Raw genomic sequence first — 15271 nt, 5'->3', positions numbered from 1 at the left:
GAAAATTTGGCGGATGAACCCAAAAAATTAAATAAACGTTTAGGTTGCTGTAATCATATATGTATTGCGGATTAGGATGAGAATATTGAGGTTTTCTAAGTCTTGAGAAGTGTTTAAAAAAATTGTAGAGACTAAATAGGAAAAGTAGATGAAGGACCACTTAGCAATTTTATAAAATTTAATATAAGTTTCAGAATAATTTATTAAAGAATGAAATCGGGATTATTATTCTTATTGTTGTAGCTACTGCTGCTGTTTGGGTTTTTTTTTTATTCTTTGAATTTAACATAATTGTTATATACATTCTTAGATTTTTATTTTTTTTAAATTATCCCCCTTTCTTCTTTCCATTTATAACTATATATTATTTTCTTGCAAAGTAAATAAAGTATTATAAGAATCAATAAATAAGATAAAATAAAATAAAAGGAGTCTAGATGAAGGATTTGGTGTTTTAAAATAAGAATAAGTGTAAAGTAAGAAAGTAAAGTTTCTTTATTGTTAATTTGAATTTAGTTGTTTATAAAATACATGAATTCAAATTAGGGTGAATAGAGTTCCACTTTCTCACTTTACACTTTAGACGATGTAATTGGATATTTGCACCAGCTAAACTTTAACTTGCGGTTGATGCTCCATCATTACCTTAGGTCTCATACTAATTAATTATTTTAAAATTTTAAATCTTTAAACATTTGTTTTTATTAATTAACTATAATATAATTTCTATTTTCGAGATATTTTTATGAATTAATTTAATAATTAAGATCAAATTTTATAATTCAAATAATTAAGTATTTAATCATTTAAATTTTTTTAAACTATATTTTACTATGTTAATGTGTGATTTACATTGCTTTCAGTTTGATGAATAAGTTATAAGATATTTATATATAGATTATACTGTCTTAAATTTCTATAATATCAAATTTTATTTCAAAATATATACTTAAATACTTTTCATAAATTAAAATATTTTACTATTATACTCTTTTTGTAATAATTTGTAAAATAGTTATGTGATATTCCTTCACTTTCTATATATTTTTTTCTCGTAAGATACGTGTATAACCATATTACCTTATATTATAAACATGATAATTTTATAAAAATAATTTTAATCTTAAAATAAAATTTATTTTACTAAACTTAATTTAATCAACCAATTTCATAATATTTTAAATAGAACTCTATGACTTTGAGTTCTCCATTATACTTAGGGATACGTAAGATTGAGAATCAAACTTGTCAAGTCAAAAAATATTTTAAAATAATTTTTTCTTTCCTAAAATACAAATTAATATTTTAATACATAAATTTTTTTCCTTTAAAATAAAAGTAGCAACACTTATTGTTTAGGGATTAAATAAATATTTTTAAAATTAAAATAAATTCATACAATTAATTTAAAGTAGTTGTTATTTAAATAGATGTTGTAGGATGCTAATACCTTCTTTACATGTAAACAACTCTTGAACTTATTTTGGTTTCAAAAATTATAATGTTCTAAAAGTTTTCTCAAAATTTTTCTTTAATAAACTTTGGTGGTACTCTTCTGATTTTTAAAAAATATTTTTATTTATAATGACGTTTTTCTTTACACATTTTAACCCCTAATTGCAACACTAATACCTATCTCATTATTGTTACAATTAATTAAAAGAGATAAAAAATTTCAAGCAAATATAAGAGAACGATGTTTTTCTTTACACTTTTTAACCCCTAATTGAGACACTAATACCTATCTTATTATTGTTACAACTAATTAAAAGTGATAAAAAATTTCAAGCAAATATAAGAGGAGACCAATCTCATAATGCCCCTTTTTATTATTAATTTTTGGCTAAAAAATATTTTATATATATATATATATATATATATATAGAACCGTGCATGACAAACTCAAGAGTCAACACATAACACATGATCAAATCATGAGTTACGTGGCTACTGCATTCATGAATTGAATAAAATGAAGAAAGGAAAAAATAGGATAAGATAAAGCTGGGTGAACACTATGAGTACTACAAGAGCTCAAGAGAACTAGTTTAAGGAATATCTTCAACTAAGCTTCTCCAATAAATGGTTGTGATTCCTCTGAACAAAAGTAATCACCCAAAACCAACACCTTCAAATTTTATATCCTTTAATTTGTCCACCCTTCGACTATTTTTTATTTTATTTTATGCTTAATAGTCACTAGTAAAGAGTGAAAAAAGGTCCCCATTATTCAAAGTTGTTACTCCATAAGCCTTTTCCCTGATGTGGCTCCCCCTTCTTTTATACATGTTATTCTTAACATGTTTACATCCCTTTTCATTTACTCCTACACGCCATCCCATTTCTTATAAATTCATCCTAGATTAGATGTTTGCAAGTGGCAGAAGCTGTTAGATTATTTTAATAATCTTATTATAGTGGCCTATGTAACTTGTAGCATGATTCTAATTAATGATTTAATGTGATGGTGGTTAAATATAAAATATAGAGTCATTGAGGGTATAATTGTAAATATAATTATAAAGAAACTCTCCCCTGTCCCTTCATATAAAATTAAAGAGCAGTTACCAAATCGGGGTTACGACATTCTTTATTTTCACTTTCACGGTCTCTGAGTGAGCTCACGGTAAACACAAGAAAGGAACTTTCTCTCAACCATCTGAGAGGAGCTGAAAGAGGAAGGAAGAGCTGGAAAAAATACCAAAGGATCAACGATACCAAAGAGAGAGGTAACATCAAGGAATAATGGATTCAGGTTAGTACTCTCTAAACCTTTAATTGTATGAGAACCATATATTGTGTTGTGAGAGCAACGTAATTCAAGATCATAAAGGGAAAAGATAATTTCATAATAGTCATTGCATAATGGAAATTACATAATGGATGAAAGAAAATTCTAACAATTGGTATCAAAGTGTGATTGTGAATTTCGTTGATTCTCCATAAAAGATTAGTTCTCCGTTAAAGTTTTCCCAAATTACATGAACCTTGGGTATTTTTTATATGATGGATTGGCATTATTTTGATGTTGAATAATTGTTTTTGGATTCAATAATTGAAAACCCTAAGGTTTTGGAAGTTACAAACATTGGATTTTGAATCTGTAATATGAGCAGGGTCATATATTAGTGAGCAGGGTCATGCATCAGGAAGCAAGGCCACGCATCAGAAACAAGCACGACCATGCTTCATCAAAGCACGACCATGCATCAAGTCAATTAATTCTAATTTACATTATCATTATGAGAACTTCACAATTTAGTACTTAATTTTAAGGGTAGCTTGTTAGTCACCAAAGTGGCCTGGATTTAAAAGTTCTTTAAGCATTTAATTGTGTGTTATAAATTGTTCAAAATTGTTTGATGCTATATGGAAACAAAGAGTGAACAATTTAACTCATTAATTATAACGCTAGGAGATCGCGCAAACGTGGATCATTGCATATGATTAATGACACTAAGGAGACATGTAAGCACTTCATAATATGTTTGTATATCTAAAGATGACTTGCATATTGGTTTGAGTGACTGGTTATCAATTAAAGTTGTTTATTAGCATCATTATAGATAAATTGTGTATTTAGGCGTTACCCAAAGGTAAACTTAGATGCATAATTGATGACAATTGACTATCTGAATCCATTAAGTTTATTCAAAGCATAAATGTTTAAGCATGTGTTAAATATTTCAGTCTCTATGAATACGTATGGCATGAGCAATGGCGTAGTCAAGTTCAATGGGCTTAATTATAATGATTGGGCTGAACAAGTTCGATTCCAGCTAGGTATTATGGACTTAGACCTAGCAATCATTATGGAACAAGAGCTTGCATCCATCACAAAGACCAGTACTGAAGAGGAAAGGACTCTTCGTGAGGCTTGGGAAAGGTCAAATAGGCTGAGCTTGAGTTTGCTGAAGATGACTATGGCTGAAAATGTGAAGCCATCAATGCCAAAGACTGAAAATGTTAGGGAATTTATGGCAAAGGTAAAAGAGTATGCACAATTGGACATTACTGAAAATTCCATTACAGGCACCCTGTTGACTAAGCTAACTACTAAGAAGTTTGATTGGTCATGGCCCATTCATGACCATGTGACTGACATAATCAATCAAGTAGCAAAGTTGAAATCAATGGGCATGGAGGTAAAGGAATTCTTTCTAGTACAGTTCATTTTGAACTCCCTCCCTCCTGAGTTTGGTCAGTTCCAGGTGAATTATAACACCATTAAGGATAAATGGAACATACAGAAAATTAAGGCCATGCTAGTTCAGGAGGAAAGGAGGCTGAAGAAGGTGAAAGAACACTCCGTCCATCTCACATTTCATGAAGGGGCTAGTAGTAGCAAGGCTAAGCTAGGTAAGAAGGACAACAAGGACAAGAAGGATAAGGCCTTATTAAAGGTTCGTGAAGGTCGAATCTAGAAGGGCCAGAGGTGCTTCTTCTGCAAGAAGACTGGTCACTTCAAGAAAGATTATCCGAAGAGAAAGGTTTGGTTTGAAAGGAAAGGTATATATTATGTTTCAGTATGCTTTGAATCAAATCTTATTGAGGTACCTAAAAATACCTGGTGGTTAGATTTTGGTGCAACTACTCATGTGTCACATGTAATGCAGGGATTTCTTTCGATCCAGCCCATAAGCGGAACTGAAAAGTTCTTGTACATGGGAAACAGAATGAAGGTTTATATCATTTCAATCTTAATGTTAAATTTGCTGAATCTCTGTTTCATGTTGAGAATACTGTTAGTAGTAATTTGAATATGCGTAATAAATGCTCTACTTTCTTGTGACATCAAAGGTTAGGTCACATATCTAAAGAAAGGATGATGAGGTTAATGAAAAGTAAAATTTTACCTCAGTTAGATTTTGTTGACTGAGATGTATGTGTGGATTGTATTAAAGGAAAACAAACCAAACACACATCAAAGAATCCAGCCACAAGAAGCAGTCAACTCTTAGAGTTGATACACACTGATACTTGTGGTCCGTTTGTCATCCCATCTTGGGGTGGTGAAAGATATTTCATTACCTTTCTTGATGACTACTCATGTTATTGTTATCTGTATGTGTTGCATGAAAAATCTCAATCAGTGAATGTCTTACATGTGTTCATTGATGAGGTGGAAAGGCAACTAGATAAAAAGGTAAAGGTTGTGAGGTTAGATAGAGGTAGTGAATATTATGAAAAATCTGATGAGAGTGGACAATGTCCAGGTTCATTTGCGAAACTTCTAGAAAGTCGAGACATATATGCATAGTATACTATGCCTGGTACACCACAACAAAATGGTGTGGTTGAAAGGCAGAATCGTACTATCATGGAAATGGTTAGGAGTATGTTGAGTTACAGTTCTGTACCTATGTCTTTGTGGATGTACGCATTAAAGACAACTGCGTATCTGCTTAATAGAGTTCCTAGTAAGGCAGTTCTAAAGACTCCTTATGAACTGTGGACAGAAAAGAAACTTAGTTTAAGACATCTTCATGTCTGGGGTTGTCCAGCAGAAGTAAGAGTGTATAATCCACATGAAAAAAAGAAGCTTGATGCTAGAATCATAAGTGGTTATTTCATCGGCTATCCTGAAAAATCAAAGGGGGTACAAATTCTACTGTCCTAACCATAGTATGAGAATAGTTGAGTCTGGAAATGCAAGGTTCATTGAAAATGGTCAATTTAGTGGGAGTGGTGAAACATGAAAGGTGGAAATTAAAGAGACACGTGAGGAAACTCCTGTAGTTGGTGTCTCTTCTCCAGTTGTTGTTCCTCTTGTTGTATCACGGTCACACAACACAAGGAGACAATAAGTTAATGTTCCAAACCCACAAGAACAACATATAGAGGATGAACCAGCTAAAAATGCGCAAGTCACAAGTGAGCAAGAGAAAGGTGAACCACAAGAGATAGCATTAAGGAGGTCTGTAAGGTAGAAAAGACTTGTTATTTCGAATGACTATGTGGTTTACTCACTTGAGCATGAATGTGACTTGAATATTGATGAGGATCCAGTCTCATTTAAGCAAGCCATGGAATGTTACAATTCTGAAAAGTGGTTGAATGCCATGAAAGAAGAGTTAAAATCAATGAGTGATAACAAGGTGTGGGATCTAGTCGTGTTGCCTGAAGGTTCAAAATAAGTCGATTGCAAGTGGGTCTTTAAGACCAAACGTGACTCAAAAGGTAACGTTGAATGATACAAGACTAGACTTGTTACTAAAGGATACAATCAAAAGGATGGCATAGACTATAAAGAGACCTTTTCTCCAGTTTCAAAGAAGGACTCTTTAAGAATTGTTATGGCTTTGGTGGCTCATTATGACTTAAAGCTTCACCAAATGGATGTAAAGACCGCCTTTCTGAATGGTGACTTGGAAGAGAAAGTTTATATGGATCAGCCAGATGGCTTCTTGACCGCGGGTAAAGAAAGTATGGTGTGTAAGTTAAAGAAATCAATATATGAGCTGAAACAGGCTTCCAGACAATGGTATCTTAAGTTCAATGATACCATCACGTCATATGGTTTTGTAGAGAACATTGTTGACCGGTGTATCTATATGAAGGTAAGTGGGAGCAAGTTCATCATTTTAGTCTTGTATGTTGATGACATTCTTCTTGCTCCTAATGATGTTGGGCTAAACTTTGAGATGAAAGATATGAGTGAGGCTTCCTATGTGATTGGAATAGAAATATTCCATAATAGATCACAAGAATTACTGGGATTGTCTCAGAAAGGCTACATCAACAAAGTATTAGAGAGATTCAAAATGGAAAAGTGCTCATCAAGGGTAGTTCCAATTCAAAAGGGAGACAAGTTTAGTGAAATGCAATGTCCCAAGAATGAGTTGGAGTGGAAAACAATGGAATCTATTCCCTATGCATCAGTGATTAGGAATTTAATGTATGCTCAGGTATGCACTCGGCCTGATATCAGTTTTGCTGTTGGAGTGTTAGGCCGATATCAAAGTAATCCCGGAATAGACCACTGGAAGGCTGCAAAGAAAGTCCTTAGGTATTTACAAGGCACTAAGGACTACATGCTTACTTATAGGAGATCCAGTCACCTGGAAGTGGTTGGCTACTCGGATTCAGACTATGCTGGATGTGTAGACTCAAGGAAATTGACCTTTGGCTACATCTTCTTGTTGGTTGGAGATGCGATTTCATGGAAGAGTAGAAAGGAGTCCATTATTGCTACGTCTACCATGGAAGCGGAATTTGTGGCGTGCTTTGAGGCCACTATTCATGCTTTGTGGCTGCGGAACTTTATCTTAGGGCTTGGTATTGTTGATAATATAGAAAAGCCGCTAAGAATGTACTGTGATAATTCCGCAGTCGTCTTCTTCTCTAAGAATGATAAGTATTCAAAGGGAGTAAAGCATATGGACTTAAAATACTTATCAGTGAAAGAAGAAGTGCGGAAATAGAAAGTGTCTATTGAGTATATTAGTACTGATTTAATGATAGCGAATCCGCTAACTAAGAGATTGCCCCTTAAAACGTTTTCTAGCCATATTGGTAGAATGGGCATTATAGACAAGTCCTTGTTAGCATGATTGTGTGATTCACATATATGTGTATAGATTATTTTGCTCATATTATTGTAGACATTTTGGGAATTCAATAAAAGTCTTGTTTCTACTTGTTTACTTGTTATCTGAATTGTGTTAATGTACATGTATGGTTTAAGTTGATAACAGGTTGAGTGTTAAAAACACATCAGTGTTACAGTCTGTAGTATGACTAATTAAAGCTATTTTAATTTAGGTTGGTTTTGTGATAGTTGGAAGGAATCATGTTTTCAAATGACTTGTGACCATCATGGTCCGATCAACTTAAATCATTAAAAGATGATGACTTAATATTATCAATGATATACACACTTACAGTTTATTGAATCTTCAAGTCATCACATAGGCCAAGTGGGAGATTGTTAGATTATCTTAATAATCTTATTATAGTGGCCTATGTAACTTATAGCATGACTCTAATTAATGATTTAATGTAATGGTGGTTAAATATAAAATATAGAGTCATTGAGGATATAATTGTAAATACAATTATAAGGAAACCCTCCGTCTCCCTTCATATAAAATTAAAGAGCGGTTACCAAATGTGGATTACGACATTCTCTATTTTCACTTTCATGGTTTCTGAGTGAGCTCACAATAAACGCAAAAAAGAGACTTTCTCTCAACCATCCGAGAGGAGCTGAAAGAGGAAGGAAGAGCTGGGGAAAATACCAAAGGATCAACGACACCAAAGAGAGAGGTAACATCAAGGAATAATGGATTCAGGTTAGTGCTCTCTAAACCTTTAATTGTATAAGAACCATATATTATGTTGTGAGAGCAATGTAATTCAAGATCATAAAAGGAAAAGGTAATTTCATAATAGTCATTGCATAATGAAAATTACATAATGGATAAAAGAAAATTCTAACAGAAGCAGATCCACTTGATCTTTATTCTCCGGGTATTGTCTTATGAGTGTGTTCCGAATGTGTGTGTAGTGTGTAGGGTACCTTAAACCCTAAATGTGTGAGTAGATTAAAAATTAAAATGTTAGGTTGATACTGAACTTTGAACATTGTGAATACCCAATTTTATCCCGGCCCCTCTTAAAATAAATAAATAAATACATAAATAATAAAAATAAAATAAAAATTAGATAAGATTTTAAATTTTAGGTCTATAAGAGATTAGGATTTTAAATTTTAAATTTTAAATATGTAGATATTTAGGTTAGTGAGTAGATTTTAAGCGAAGTGGATGAGATGTTTAAGGAAAATGTGAGAGGTGGCCATCAAAAAAATAGGAAGGTGGAACCTTTTTTTAAATAAAAAGAATAAAAAATAAATTAATTAAATAAGATCTAGGGTTAGGAGGTGTGGCTATAAATAGGAAGCTTAAGTCTTTAGAAGGGAACTTTTACACTTCATATTTTTATGTGACACTTTGAGAGCATAGAGAGAAAAAGAGAGAGAATTCTAGAGAGAGAGCTCAGGAAACGAAGAAAAAGAAGAGAGAGGTGAAAAGAAATCAATTGAGAGCATACAAAGGCGCACCCGAGGTCAACAAAGAGAGTAAACCAAAAGAGTTGAAGGTTAAAGCTAACGAAATTCTTATTCTCCGAATCAAGTAAGATTTCCTTTTGTTGCTTGTTCTTCATCTATTATTTGCTCTCGTTTCTGCTTGTATATTTTTGTTTATATTAAAAGTCTCGAGTTTTGTTTCTAAATGAAATATCTCTTCATCTATTATTTTGCTCTCATTTCTTCCTTTTGTTCATATTAAAAGTCCAACTTTTTATTTCTAAACAAAATTCTCTTTGTTTTATTATGTGTACTTTGCTTGCATCTCTATCTTTTCCTTATTTTGTTAGTTCACATTAAATGTATCACCTTTTTTTAAATAAAGATTGTCCCTTTTTTCAAACCCTAGTCTTCGCGAACCCTAAAAAATTCTAAAAAACAAACATTGTTTGCTTTGCCTTTTGCCAACCCTAAAGTATTCCTTTTTTACAAAAACCTAAAAAAAGAACATTTTTTAAACCCTAAACATTTCACAAATTATAAAAGTCTAAATTTTTCAAACCCTAAAAATTATTTCTTTCTTTGTAAATCTTAAAAATTTCAATTTCTTTACAAATCCTAAAAAAAAAACTAATTCTTAGATCAAACAATAATCATTTTCTTGTATTTTGTTTGCTCTTGTGTTTGTTTTTATTATTCTATATATTTCTCGTTTATTTCTTATTGTATATATATATAAAAAAATCCAATATCGATAAGACATTTTGGTTATATATAAAAAAGAGACTTTTAAATCTACGCAACAATCAAGTAATTTTGATAGAGTGGTCGATTCACCTTCAACATTTGAGTAGTCGTGTACTAACTTGAACCTCGTGCAAGAGTATATTTAAAAAAAAAAGTAAAAATCAAGCTAAAAAACATTAACACTTTTGAAACTCATCCAAACCTAATTTTCAAAAGAACTACGTGACAGCTTTGATTCGTTCGTTGCATATTGGAGATACGTAGGAGCGGGAACCTGACCCGTCAAGTCCCAAAAATTTTTATTTTTTCAAGTTTAAATTATTTTTAAAAAAAATTAAACTATGAGCAATTCAGAATAATAAAAAAGGAAAACAAAATTTCTATGTTTATTTAAAAAAGGGAATAAGTCAATAAAATATAAAAAAAATATTTTAAGATTATTTTCATTAATGCCAAAAATGTAAAAAAAAAAAAAAGAGAAAGAAAAAGAAAAAAAAAGGGGACAATAAGATCCTATGATTAATCCCTTCTCTCAATTCAAATTAAATTTTTTATGTTTCTTTATTTAAAAATAAAAAATAAATATTTATTAAAAAAACTCAAGTTAAATTTTATTTAATATAAAAAATAAAAACAATGAATAATATTTTATAAATAATCTATTTTTCTAATTTAAATTATTTTTTTAATTCTTTATTTAAAATTAAAAAATATAAAAATGAATATTTTACTTAAAAACAAAGAAAGAAAATTAAATTCAAATTTTGTTTAAATTTATCCCATTCTAAAATTAAAAAAAAAGGAGAATAATATTTTATAAATAATCCATTTTCCCAATTAAAACTAATTTTTTTAGTTCTTTACAAAAAATATGCAAAAATAATTTTTTACTTAAGAAAAAAATCAAGTTGATTTTTATTCAAATTTATTTAATATGATAATAAAAAATAATAATATTTTATAAATATTTAACTTTCTCCATTCGAATTAGATTTTTAGCTCTTTGTTCAAAAATAAAAAATACCAAAAAAGAAAAAAGAAATCTTACTTCAAGAAAAAATAAAAAAATTATGTCATATTTTATTTAAATTTATTTAATACGAAAATAAAAGAAAAACAGTATTTTTATATATATATTCATTCCTTTAATTCAAATTTTTTTAATTGTATTTCTAAAAAATATTTATAAAATTAAAACTTAAAAAAATTGTTAAAAATGAGAAACAAGATTAAAAAAAATGATAAATCAGAAAAAAAAAACATCAATAGTTTTCTTTTAAAATGAAATAAATAATTTTTAAAAAGTTGAAATGATTCTTGCACAATTAATTAGAAAGTAACCGTTTTAATCAACGGACACCGTAGGGTGCTAATACCTACCCTACGCGTAAACAACTCTCGAGCCCAAACATGGTTTCAAAAATTATTTTATTAAAAGTTTTTTCAATATTTTTTTCTTTAATAACTTTGGTGGCGACTCTTTGTCATGGCCGTCCTATCGTGCCCCGGTTGCAACAGATGGCGACTCCACTAGGGACTTTTTTTTAGAGTCAAGCTTAATCTAATTAATTGTGCAATATTTTTAACATTTTTACATATTTGTTTCACTTTTTATCTTGTTTGTATATTCCATGTATTTTATTTATTGTCTAGTGTATTTTGTAAATATTTGATATATTGTGAAACTTAGGATAAATGACCCTTGTACCATTTGTTATTTGTTCGTTGATGTTTGATGTTTAGTAGGGTAATGGTTTGTATGCTCCTTCCACACACATCACTAACACTCACCTCACACACATTTGGGCTTTATACCCGAGCTTGTGCGAGCCTAGGAATAGAAGATGCCTTGACTGCTGTTATTGAGGGGCTTGATGCCCACTTTGCCGTCGTCTGGGTATCGCTCAGGTTGTTACTAGCATCATGACTTAGTCATATTGAGAGACCATGTCCCTACTTGTGGCTAGGTTATGAGCTGGGTCCTTATAATTTAATAGGGGCAATTTGGGGGCCATAATAGACTTAGGGATTTAGATCCACTTCAAGACCATGCGCTAATTAATGGCCATAGTGACCACCTCACTATAGGATTCTATCCAAAATAAGGACACATGAGGAGCTCACTCTCCTTTTCTCTTCATTCATCATAGCCTTAGTAACATGACATGCATACCATGAGCATACAATTTTCTTTCCTTTGCATCCAAAAATATAAAACATTGAAAAAAAATATATTCATTTTGTGAAAATCAAGGTCATTACGTTGAGCCTGCATCTGTAGGACATCTCCTAAGGATGATGGGTTACATTTCATCTCATTATTTGCAATCATCCAAATTATCATGCATTCATTAAGTTTACATATCAAACATCAATTTATTTTATTATGTTTTTCTTTTTTCATTATGCTCATTTTTTTGTATAAAATTTTTTACAAGATTTAATAGCATTCAAAAATGAGAGAAGTTCAAGGTCACATTAGCAATGCATCAGGACCAATGAGAAGTATCAAAATCATTGTGTTGAGTAATGACCTTCAAAGAGTGAATGAGATTCGCCAACATATGCCCAAAGAAGCACACTTAAACTTTGAAAGGAAATACGGTCAAATTCTCAATTTTCTTTCTATCTCAATAGAAACACCAATGTTGAGCGCTCTAGCCCAACTCTGGAATTCAAAACTCAGATGCTTGGAATTACCCAGCTCGGATCTCGTTCCTACCATAGAAGAATATGAAATGATGGTTAGACTACCAATCAAGGAAGGCAATAAGGTATATCTGTATAGAGGAAATTACGTGGGATCCAGGAAAATAGCTACTTTGATCGGCCTAAGCACAGAACGAGCCGAGTTTGAGAACAGGGGATCAGTTCAGGGTTGGAAGAAGGGCTATTTAGAAGAACATCTGGAGTCTTTATACAAGCAAGGGAACTGGGACAATTTCAACAAGACTCTCGCATTATTAATCTATGGACTAGTTATATTCCCATTCACCTCAGGTTTTGTAGACCAAGCTGCTATGGATGTATTTCACCAATATGAAACAAACAGAGTGAACCCGGTTCCCGCTATCTTAGCAGATACTTTACTTTCTATGGAAGTATGTCATCAGAGAAATGGGGTAACATTACGATGTTGTTCTCATTTACTATTTATTTGGTTCACAACCCATCTCTATGCAGCGAATCATATGGGTCAAATGTCCGATCCTCTGAGGAGTTTTCATCGCATTCCAATCAAAAAACAAGATGCTCGAGTATGGAAAGAAGACTTCTTGAGATTCAATGCTGAAAATTTTCCATGGGTATGTCCTTGGTAACACCCCAGAGACACCATTGTTAGTTACGGAAAGTTTTCAAGTGTGCCTTTGATGGGACCAAGAGGATGCATAGCATATACTCCAACCGTAGCTCTCATATAACTCAAATGGACTCAAACCAAGCCAAGGAATGAAGAATTGGGAGGACTGATCTTCCAGTATATTGAAGATTGTGCAAATAAGCGTCTAGAAGAAATCAGAGCTGCATGGGAGAATGTTAGAAGAAAGGGAGAGAAGGAACTGGGTAAACCTCATGTGACCGTCTCACCACAATATCGAGAGTGGAGGGAAGCTAGAAGAATCCAAAATCAAGCCCCTAAATCATATTGTCAAGAAAAGGAATCTTCTCAAGCACCCAATGAAGCAGTGACTTCCTTAACAACCCAGTTAGAAGGAGCAAAAGCACAAATGAGATTATTGGAAGAGGAAGGAGAATACGTCAAGGTGGAGGTTGACCGGCTCAAGAGACAATGTCAAAAGAAAGATCGAGAAATAAATCATTTAAAAGATCAATGTGCTGACGGGTTTGACGACTCAAATGGCAAAGGGACAAAAAGAAAGAGAAAAGAAGAAGCTTCTCTCTCTCCAAAATGAAAAGAATGCGAGATGAAATAAACATGCTGACTGAGGCTCTGAAGACAGAGAAGAAGGCATCCCTCTCTAAAATAAAGGGAGCACAAGATGAAATGAATATGTTAAAGAGAGAATTGACCGAGACTCTTGAAAGGGAGAGGAAATTACAAAACCAAAATGAAGCGCTTGAGAATGAGAAAGATAAATGGTGCGTTCGAGCTGAGTACAAACAGGAAAGGAAGAGGGAGTGGATGAAGAGGTGCGATGACATGTATGACTGCATCCAACGTCACACCACACAACTGTTAGAACACTTTCGAGAAGCAAAGGAAGCGTACCAGAGGAACCATGAGATTGTGTTTCCTCTTAAAGTCATTATGTTCTTCAGATATTGTAAAAACCTTGCTATGAGTTTTGGAGTGCATGTGTAATTCCTTCACTTGAAAGTGACACTGTATTTATTCTATTTGATATGGAATAAAATTTATTTGTGGCGTTCATATTTGGCTTTAATACGAATTTCACCTATTGAGGATACCCTCATTCTTAACCGAAGTGATTTGCCATGGAATGAGAGCATAAGACATATGATGCATTGCTAATGAGTAAGACTTCGGCTATTGAGAAGTGAATACTTCCTTAGACTGAGTGTCAACTACTACTCGACCTAAGAAGGATTTGCCTCTAGCGTTGAAAAGTAGGGAACTTCTCTAAAACATTGAATGTTTAACAAAAACATATTCATTCTATTAGTCTTCTTTTTACTCATCATGTTCTTTTCATAATTAAAATTAGCAAAATTGCGAATCAGACATCCTTACAGAACCCGTTCCCAGTCAAAGATCATGGACGAATTAGAACAACACAATGAAGAATTGAGAAATGAAGTCAACCAACTAAAAGATCAAATGGCCAGAATTCTGGAAATACTGCAATCTTTGGAAAGGAGAAACACTGGATCACACCAGTTAATGAAGGACCGCCTGCTACTCCCACGTATCCACCTGGCTTCACCCCCCAAGAGACAATGGCACCACTAACATTGCATCCCACTAGGCCTATCCAACAGACTAATCTTCAAGAGGCTCAATTCCCACCTTATGGCCTCCCAGCTGGCTATGCACCACCTATGGCTCAAGAGGCACAATTTTCATCATACAATAATGCACCTCCAGCTGTAAGTGATTCATTAATCACTCAACAACAATCTACCCAACCCCTAGGCATGCCCTCAAACATCACTGAAAACCCTCAAACCTTTCCAATATTGCCAAAGGATACTATTCCTAACCCACAAGTTATCCTCCAACCACAAACTATCAACCTGAGCACCCAAGGGAATCCACCTACCCCCATTGGTATTGCCAACACATCTTTTCACCCCATTATTGAAGAGTTTCAGCCAGATGAGGATGATCATTCTAAAGGGAAGTTGTAACTCTTGGAAGACAGGTTGCGAGCTGTTGAGGGTAATAGTTATGGTATTGGAGACGCAGTTGACCTTTGCTTGGTGCCAGACCTAGTAATTCCTCCAAAATTTAAAGCACCAGAATTTGATAAATACAGAGGCATTATATGTCCAAAGAGTCATCTAACCATG

This window comes from Abrus precatorius, unplaced genomic scaffold (assembly GCF_003935025.1).
Source record: "Abrus precatorius isolate BTA unplaced genomic scaffold, Abrus_2018 Scaffold9, whole genome shotgun sequence".
Taxonomy (NCBI): domain Eukaryota; kingdom Viridiplantae; phylum Streptophyta; class Magnoliopsida; order Fabales; family Fabaceae; genus Abrus; species Abrus precatorius.
Note: the sequence above shows the minus strand (reverse complement) of the source record.